This window comes from Erinaceus europaeus, chromosome 21 (genome assembly GCF_950295315.1).
Source record: "Erinaceus europaeus chromosome 21, mEriEur2.1, whole genome shotgun sequence".
Classification (NCBI taxonomy): Eukaryota; Metazoa; Chordata; class Mammalia; order Eulipotyphla; family Erinaceidae; genus Erinaceus; species Erinaceus europaeus.
In genome coordinates this window covers 24,106,503-24,115,818 of record NC_080182.1, presented here as the reverse complement: position 1 = coordinate 24,115,818, position 9,316 = coordinate 24,106,503, and positions in this window count along the sequence as shown.

The following is a 9,316-nucleotide window of genomic DNA, read 5'->3' as shown; positions in this document are numbered from 1 at the left end:
GAAAAGATACAAAGATACAGAAATCACATATGGGGCAGAAGAATGTGCCTAAACGGAGATTGATATTGGAGTAATGCACATATAAATCAAGGAATGTTGAGGATTGCTGACTATCAGTAGAAGCTAGAAGAGAAGGAGACAACACATTCTTCCAAAGAACTTGTAGAAGAAATGAAAACTGTGGCGCTTTGATTTTGGTTGTCTAGCCACATGAATTTCAGTGAGAGAATAAATTTCTACTGTGTTAAGATGCCCAGTTTTCAATAATCTATAATGGTAGCCCTAAGAAACTAGTACAGAAAGAAATTATGCATGGAGCTACAGTAGTTGGGCTTTAAGGCTTAAATAGAATTTAGATAGTTGGAAAAGTCCAAGAAAATTCCTTAAGGAGAGGGACTCTGATTCAGTCTGTGATCTAAGTAGCCAAATACAATATCTAAGTAGCATGTGATGAACTGTGCCCTTTTTATATGGGTACAATGTTTTCTGTATCTAGTACGTTTCAATATTACACAGCTCTGCCTGTATTCAATACAAAATATGTTTTCTGATGTTTTTTGTAGTCACTCAGTGGCATAGTTATTTTCTTCCACATAATATGAGCAAGTAAACATGTCTTTTAAAGGTTAAATGTTCTCTCTACAAAGTCACCTAATCAGATACTATGACAGGGAAATAATCATAGATACATTTTTACTCCAAGGCCTGTGGATTCCAACTGTGTAACAACAAAATGAATCTCTCTCCTCTCCTCCTCCTTTCTTTAAATTAAATCAGCACTTAAAAAAATTTTTTTTAATATTTATTTTATTTATTTATTCCCTTTTGTTGCCCTTGTTGTTTTATTGTTGTAGCTATTATTGTTGTTGTCGTTGTTGGATAGGACAGAGAGAAATGGAGAGAGGAGGGGAAGACAGAGAGGAGGAGAGAAAGATAGACACCTGCAGACCTGCTTCACCGCCTGTGAAGCGACTCCCCTGCAGGTGGGGAGCCGGGGTTCGAACCGGGATCCTTATGCCGGTCCTTGTGCTTTGTGCCACCTGCGCTTAACCCGCTGCGCTACAGCCCGACTCCCTAAATCAGCACTTTTATAGAGCAGAAAAAACACATTAGGACACACATTGTACAAAATAAAAATGTTTCATTGGTAGTATACTGGTGAGCATAGCTGCCTTCCAAAATATATTTGTTGACAACAGTACAACATATTTATGTCTTTCTGAACATAAGACATGCTTAAAACCCTTGTAGGTGTGCTTACTGGAATATCAAGGCTCATGCATTTTGACCTGCGCATCATCATATGTTTCAGTGTGTGTGTGTGTCAGGGTGGGGGTGCTAGTTGCTGCTCAGCTTTGAGTCAAACAAAAGTCAATGGCAATTGCTCATTCATCTATCTGTCCTGCTAAACTGCAGGATCCCAGAGGGCATGGTCTATGCTATTATAATATCTGTACTCCTGGACTCTGGCTCTATGCCTGGCACATAGCATGTGGTCACTAAGTAGCTTATTGAATGAATAAAAAAATGAAAGACTACATAGGGTTACTGATAATCAATATCCCTTTAGTTCTCAAGTCATATATGATACACAGGAAACAGTTAATTTTTAAGTGAATTGCATAATACGAAATACATGTTATTAAAATAACAAAACTATTGAGTATTTATATTGCTAGCAAAAGATGACTGAAAAACAAATACATCATCTGGCCTCTTTCTGCCCTAAAATAATTTCCCTAGGCATCAAGACATTTTTACTTTGTCATGATTTCCCTGACAGTGTATTAATATTCTACACCTATATCACCACTAGAAGATGATGTTCCTGACTATGTGTGTAAAAGGGAAGAAAAATAAAAGCCAGTTAAGAGCCATTCAACTTTTTGCTAGATCCTTAATTCTTGCTTTCATGATTAATTTATACAAAGACGAATATAAACACATTTACAAAGTTTTCTGATAATTTAAACCAGACCTCATCAGTGTAATTATATTCCGATCATGTATTTATGAATCAGTCTTCTCAAGCAGTATTATATTAAGATAATGAGACAATGTGCATATGCAAATTGCTGAAATAAAAAATCGTGTTCCTGGACACATGAAACAGAATTATTAGGCATAATGATAATTTAACACATGAAATGTCTTCGTTTATTCAGAGAAATCATGCAAAGGATGAGTGTATCACTATCACAACCTGATGCGCTTATTATCTACTAAAAAGTGCAAGGGAAGATGAGTTGTAGTGTCAAAGTATTCATTTTACATTACAGGAAAAATAAAGCATTATTCCTTTTTACAATTTCCATGTGGAAAAGTCCGAAATTATTTCTTCTGCCAATGGAACAAAATGACAACCTTGCTGAAAGTCATTTGTGCCCTAATCCCACATGAAAAAGCTGCCAAGATTCCTGCTGTAGTGTCAGACAGATCCATACGTCAGTTTTTTTCCGCCCCTTCCTTCTCTCCTTCTCCCGCAGTGTTCTGTATTATTTCTCTGGATCTCTTCTGTAATAGGTTGAGTCTGAAGAAACTTTTTTTTTAATCTCTCTGCTTATTTACCTAAAGTAACCACCTGGTCTTGTTGGGTGCCTTTGGCCTTCTGTGGTGATCTTTTATAAGCATGGCTTCCCCCGGAGCATCAGAAGTTGTTTTCCAGGAGTGGGCTGAGGCCCAGTCTCCCCTAGTCTACCCTTACTGCTTTGCACTGGCTATGGAAGAAGCCAGTTTCCTGTGGAGAACTATTTTTCTCACATACAGAGGAGATGTGTCAAAAAATGGCCTCCCAGGAACCAAAAAAGAATAGGAAGATTTTTTTTCCCAAGTCTATTTTGTTCCAGGCATTGTTCAAGGACATCAGCAAAGCTCTGAGAAGTAGGTATTATTATCTCTGTTTTCAGATGAGTCAGTAATTTGCCCAAGGACATATAGTTAAGTGGTAGGTATAGAACTTAAACTTGAATTTTTATATCCTCGAAATTATTTCCACCATGCCTACTGACCCAGAAATATACCTCAAACCAGGGTGAAAGAAAGTAGCACAAAATCAAACATTTTTATGCAAGCTCACTTGAAACCATAAAACTGTCGTTCTGATGGGGGAACTTAATAACCATTTAGTGGTATCACCTGATTAAACAATAAAAACAGTGAAACAATGGATTTGGTAGTTTACTCAAAATCCCAGGCTATAATGATAACTTTTATCTTTCTTTTATAATGGCTTATTTATTATTTACTATGAGAGAAAATGAGATACCAGAGGACTCCTCCACTCTGGCATAAATTAGTACTGGGGATTGGACGCACGGTATCGGGGGCTTCAGGTTTACTTGTTGATGCTGTAAAATTGACCTATCTCTCTGAGCTCTGTTCTTTTCTTCTAAATCCTAGTTTGCTGTTAGTTTTCTGTAGAATGACTATTTGTGTCTCCTGCAAAATGCATATGCTGAATCATATCCCAGATGTGATGGTGTTAGGCCTCTAGAAGGTGATTTAGTTATGAAAGAACTTTTCTCAGAATAGGATTAATATCCCTGTAGACCTCCACATAGTTCTTGAGTTCATTTTGTTATGTGAAGATACTGAAAGATTGCTGCCTAGCTATAAGCTAGGAATAAAAGTCTCATTAGAAACAGAATCCACCAGTGCCTTGAACTTGAACTTCCCAGTCTCTAGAACTTTGAGAAATAAATGCTTTTGCTTATTAGCTTACCTGAGTCATTTTGTTACAGCAGCTTCACTGAAGGCATTAAGACATTCATTCATGATAATATTCTACCTCTGAGTATACAGTTATATTGCTTTCTCACTTACATGTTTTGCTTTATTATTTCCTTATGCTGTTCCTAGCGCTTCAAGCCATGTGTGCGTAACCCGCTGCCCTAACTATTTACATGGGCCCGCAAAGGAAAGTGGATATGAGAGGTAAGGATCAGACAGAGAGAAGTATAGGAAGGAGGGAGAAAGCAAGCAAGCAAAAGGAGAGCAATGGTGAGGATCATTTCTTGAGCTCTCAAATGAGAAAAACTTAATGATGATTCTTTTTCTTAATGGAATTTGAATGAACAATATCAAAAACCATAAACTAAAGGCTATATTTTATAAAGTAATTGCCAGGATTTCTTTCTCTAGCACTTGACTGATGAAATAAGTTTTTGTTTTGATATTTTTCCTAGTTGAATTTATTGCTCCAAGTAAACACTCTTACTGACCCCGAAATTGCATTTTGAAAATAATGGATAGGCAAAAAAGTACTGAAGAGATACATTTTGCAAACACTCTGTGTGAAGATTTGTTCCTAAATTGCATTAAAACGGCCAAGTCAATGCAAGAACCGGCATAAGGATCCTGGTTTGACTCCCCACCTGCGGGGGAGTCGCTTCATAGGCAGTGAAGCAGGTCTGCTGGTGTCTATCTTTCTCCCCCCTTCCCCTCCTCTTTCCATTTATCTCTGTCCTATCCAACAATGACGACATCAATAACAACAATAATAACTACAACAACAACAAAAAACAAAAAGGGCAACAAAAGGGAAAATAAATAAATAAATTTATATAGATATATATAAAAAGGCCAAGTCAAGAGTTCTTATTTGTTATCTCATTCATGTAAGCAGTACATATATACATATATATTCACCAGGATAGTCACTGGGATTCCATGTCTACACAATGCCTCCACAGTTTCTGATTTATTTTTAAATTTTTCTTTTGATAGAAAACAAATCATAGAGACAACTAGCAAGACTGCTCTACCTTGCAGGTGTACAACGAGAGCTTGAACCCTGGTCCCCAGGCATGGTAATGTGTGAACTCTACTGGTGTGCCACCACCTGGCTCTTTCCATGTAAGCATTTTCAACAACTACCAGGTGACTGTCACTGATGATGGAAGTTTTTAAAGAAGATACCTTCTCCAATACAGTGAAATATAAAATGAGTTGACTAGCTCTTGAAAAAGAGATAGGGGGGTGTGGTAAGAATGAGGGATTATTGCTGTATTGCACCAAAGTAAAAGACTCTGGGGTTGGGGGGGCAAGTCCTGGAAATAACAGAGGACCTAGTGGGAGTTGTATTGTTATGTGGAAAACTGAGAAATGTTATGCATGTACAAACTATTGTATCTACTGTCAAATGTAAAACATTAATCCCCCAATAAAGGAAAAAAATTTTAAAAAGAATAGGGAATTATCAAGAGAACTGTCTGATTGCTCACTAATGCCTGATTCATGCTTTTAAGCATTTGCTTAGGTCCATCTTCAGTGCACGTAGAGCAGTGCCGTGTAAGGGACATGTAGGGAGAAACGTGTGAGAAATGAAGGCCAGAACAAGGGTGGACACTAAGCAGGGATGTGGTCGCAGCCAGAAAATAGCTTTAGCCTGGTCGTTTATATAAAGACTTCTGTTGGGACTGTGTGTGAGCTTGATAGAGCTTAGGGAGAACTCCCCATCCTTGGAAGGAGGTCTGAGAAGATACCCTCTTGGTTAGTCTCTCTCAACCGAGGTGAGCAAAGGGGAGAAGCTCAGACCTAGTTCTTTCCTTCTTGACTCGCAGGCCCACAGAAACCCCAATACTTCTCCCCATTAACTGCAGGCCACATGGCCACCTACTTTAAGATTCACTTACTCAAAGTCACCTTACCTTCTGATCACAGAAGAACACACCTTATCACACACTCCATCATACACCTCAGACCCCAGACAAGAGAAATTCCAAACTATATGGCCTTTTGATATCCATCTTCTCTCTGTCTCACCTTACTGGTTTAACCCCTATGCTTCTCTCAAATACCTTTGGATAATTAAGTTGCTTGCATCATGGAGAATAACTGTCTTGTATCTTATCAATTCCTGTCATACTAGCCCCCTACCATAAGGGCAAGCTGATCTTTAAGAAACCTGTAATTTCTCCCCAGAGACCCATCCTACTAGGGAAAGAGAGAGGCAGACTGGGAGTATGGACCGACCAGTCAACGCCCATGTTCAGCGAGGAAGCAATTACAGAAGCCAGACCTTCTACCTTTTGCAACCCTCAATGACCCTGGGTCCATGCTCCCAGAGGGATAGAGAATGGGAAAGCTATCGGGGGAGGGGGTGGGATATGGAGATTGGGTGGTGGGAATTATGTGGAATTGTACCCCTCCTACCCTATGGTTTTGTTAATTAATCCTTTCTTAAATAAAAAATAAATAAAAAAAAAAGAGAGATGTAAGCACTCAGCAAATCTCTGAAGGAAGAATGTTATTAAAACCTGAAAACTTGATGAATGAGAACAATTAGCAGACACAAAACTGTCTACACTGAAATGGCAGAAAGGAGGTAAATGAGGAGAAACTAAATACAGATTACTGTTTATTTAGTTTTTTACTCTTTATTTATAATCTACCTCCTTCCTAAAAATATTCTGAGAAGTAATATTACATAAAGAGCTCATAGAAACAGATAGTTTAAAAACAGTCTTGTAGGGAGTCAGGTGGTAGCACAGCAGGTTAAGCACACGTGGCGCAAAGCACAAGGGCCAGCTTAAGGATCCAGGTTCAAGCTCCCGGCTCCCTACCTGCAGAAGTCACTTCACCGGCGGTGAAGCAGGTCTGCAGGTATCTATCATTCTCTCCTTCTCTCTCCATTTCTCTCTGTCCTATCCAACAACAACTACAACAATAAAATTTTTTTTAATTAAAAAAAAAACCGTCTTGTATAAAAAATAGGCAAAAGTCACAGAAAATCAATTTACATACAGCAAATTTTAACTAGTCAAATGATTCAGAAAAAAAAAAAGAAACCTGTAATTTCTGACATATTTCAATAATTCCCGTTGTTTGGTTTTCTATTTAACTCATGTCCACCTGCTAATAAACGAGTGCTGAGCACGCTGCAGGTCTCCCTGGTGTCTTTACTCGAGAAAGAACTGGTCCGTTACCCGTTACCTTTCCCCTGGAGATCACCGTGCCAGAGACCCCGACAGACTTCTGAAGCTGTGTTGTACAATTACATTAGCAGCTAGTCAAACACAACAGTTCTGCTCATGGACTGTGATCAACCTGATTTGCGTTGCACTGCCAAGTACAGAATGCATTCTGCTGGTGGTTTACAGATTAGGTTAAAATGACAAAAATCTGAATAAAATAAAATGTATCCTTAACATTTTTACCCACTGTATTCATTTTTTCTGAGTACTAGGGAAATTTCAATCGCATTGTAGATGCCGTCAATCTAGACCGGGATTGTGTGCCTGCTTTTTCACACACAAGCCCCAGGTTTCAACAGGCACCCACCCACCACACAGAAGGAAGCTTTGGTGCTGTATGGCATCTTCCCTTCTCTCTCTCTGTCTTGGCTTCTCTCTTCTTATCTGAAAAAAGTTGGCTTGGAGTGGGGAAGTTCTAGTACTGTAAACAAATGAATTACTTTATATGGCTTGATGTTGATTCTGCTGGATAACACTACTTCAGAATGGTAATACACAATTATTTTAGCTAAGGAAGCCTGCCTGCCTTCTGTTTGGCCCTTTCCTTCCATTCTTTTTTTTTTTTTCTTTTTTAACTTTTTTCTTTCCTTCTTGCCTCAACTTCTTTCTTTCAACCCTCCTTTCTCTTTTCCTCCCCTACCCAACTGACTGACTTTTAATGTGCTTTAAATAGCAAAAGAAACTATCAGATTTTCTATTCAAACTACACAAAGGCCTGTAATATCATCATCCAAACATCCAGGTGGACACATCCAGAAATGGACTACCTTAAGCATGACTGCAAAATGCTACTGACAGTTGGACGGTGGGAAGAGATACTGGCAATAGTTCTTCAAAATAAGCAACTTACTCAAGTTTCAAAAACACAGTATCAACTGACTTCCCGATGCCACCATCTTTTTCCCTGAAGGTCCATTTTGTTAGTGGCAGTTATTGTCAAAGGATATCTAAATAAAAAGGACCACGACATGGTTTCTGTAGCCCTGACATCTGAAAGCATGAGAAAACTACTGAAATATCCAGTTAGAACTGTCCAAAGCCAGATTATATACTGTGAAATTCACATGTAGGTTTATAATATCACATCAAGTATACTGCATTCATATCTCTATTTCTAGCCAGATGCATTCTTTTTTTTAATTTTAAGATTCTATTTACTTATTAATGAGAAAGATAGAGGGAGAGAGAGAAAGAATCAGACATCACTCTGGTACATGTGCTGCCGGGTATTGAACTCAGGACCTCACGCTTGAAAGTCCAATGCTTTATCCACTGCGCCACCTCCCAGACCACAAGACACATTCTTTGGCAATGTATGAAATTCTGTGGTTCATGGTTACTTTTTAGAAGTACTTGGTAGTTAACTGTACTAATTTCTTGCTAACATAGACTCACATTTTCATATCATTACCATTGTGTGTCAGCACTTATATTTTTCAACTTTTGCATATTATACATGGATTTGTATTACACATCACAGATGATTTATAATAAGGCAAAAAGATTCACATGGTTCATAAAATCAACAGTGTGGCCAATGTCTCATTGTTTCAGGAAGTTTCAGCTTAAGAGTTCTATGGACAGCCAAAGATTTTGGTATAATGACTTAGCTATATATCTCATTAAAGGCTAGATGCAGTTTTACTCCTTTCTCTCTCCTTGTACTTTCATTTTATTGCTTTTTTTTACTTTGCTTCCAGGGTTATTGCTGGGGCTTGGTGCCTGCACTACAAATCCACTGCTCCTGTAGGCCATTTTTCCCTTTTTGTTGTTGTTGTTGTTGCCCTTGTTATAGTCATTATTGTTATTGTTACCATTGATATTACTGGATAGGACAGAGAGGAATTGAGAGATAAGGGGAGACGGAGAGGGGGAGAGAAAGATAGATAGCTGCAGACTTGCTTCACTAATAGTGAAGTGACCGTGACCTCCCCATCCCAGCAGGTGGAATGCCCGGGGCTTGAACCAGGATCCTTACGCCAGTCCTTGAGCTTTGCACCATGTGCACCCAAACCACTCTGCTATTGCCCGATCCCCATTTTATTGCATTTTAAAAGAGAAACTCACTATCAAAGTCTGCAGAGTCAGATAAGGAGAAGACAGTCTACAGAAACCTCATTGTCAGTAACAACAAAAAATAACAGTGGATCCAGAGGTGAAGCAGAAAGGCAAAACAGTGATATGAATTAATAAACATATACTAGATATTTGATAAGTGCTATTTAGTATGGCTACATTATTTGATCAAGAAGCTATAATCAATGCCTTGATTTTAACATTTGGAACAATTTGATCTAATCTGCATTGCAGCTAGACTGTAATGAATATACCTTTTATTCAAC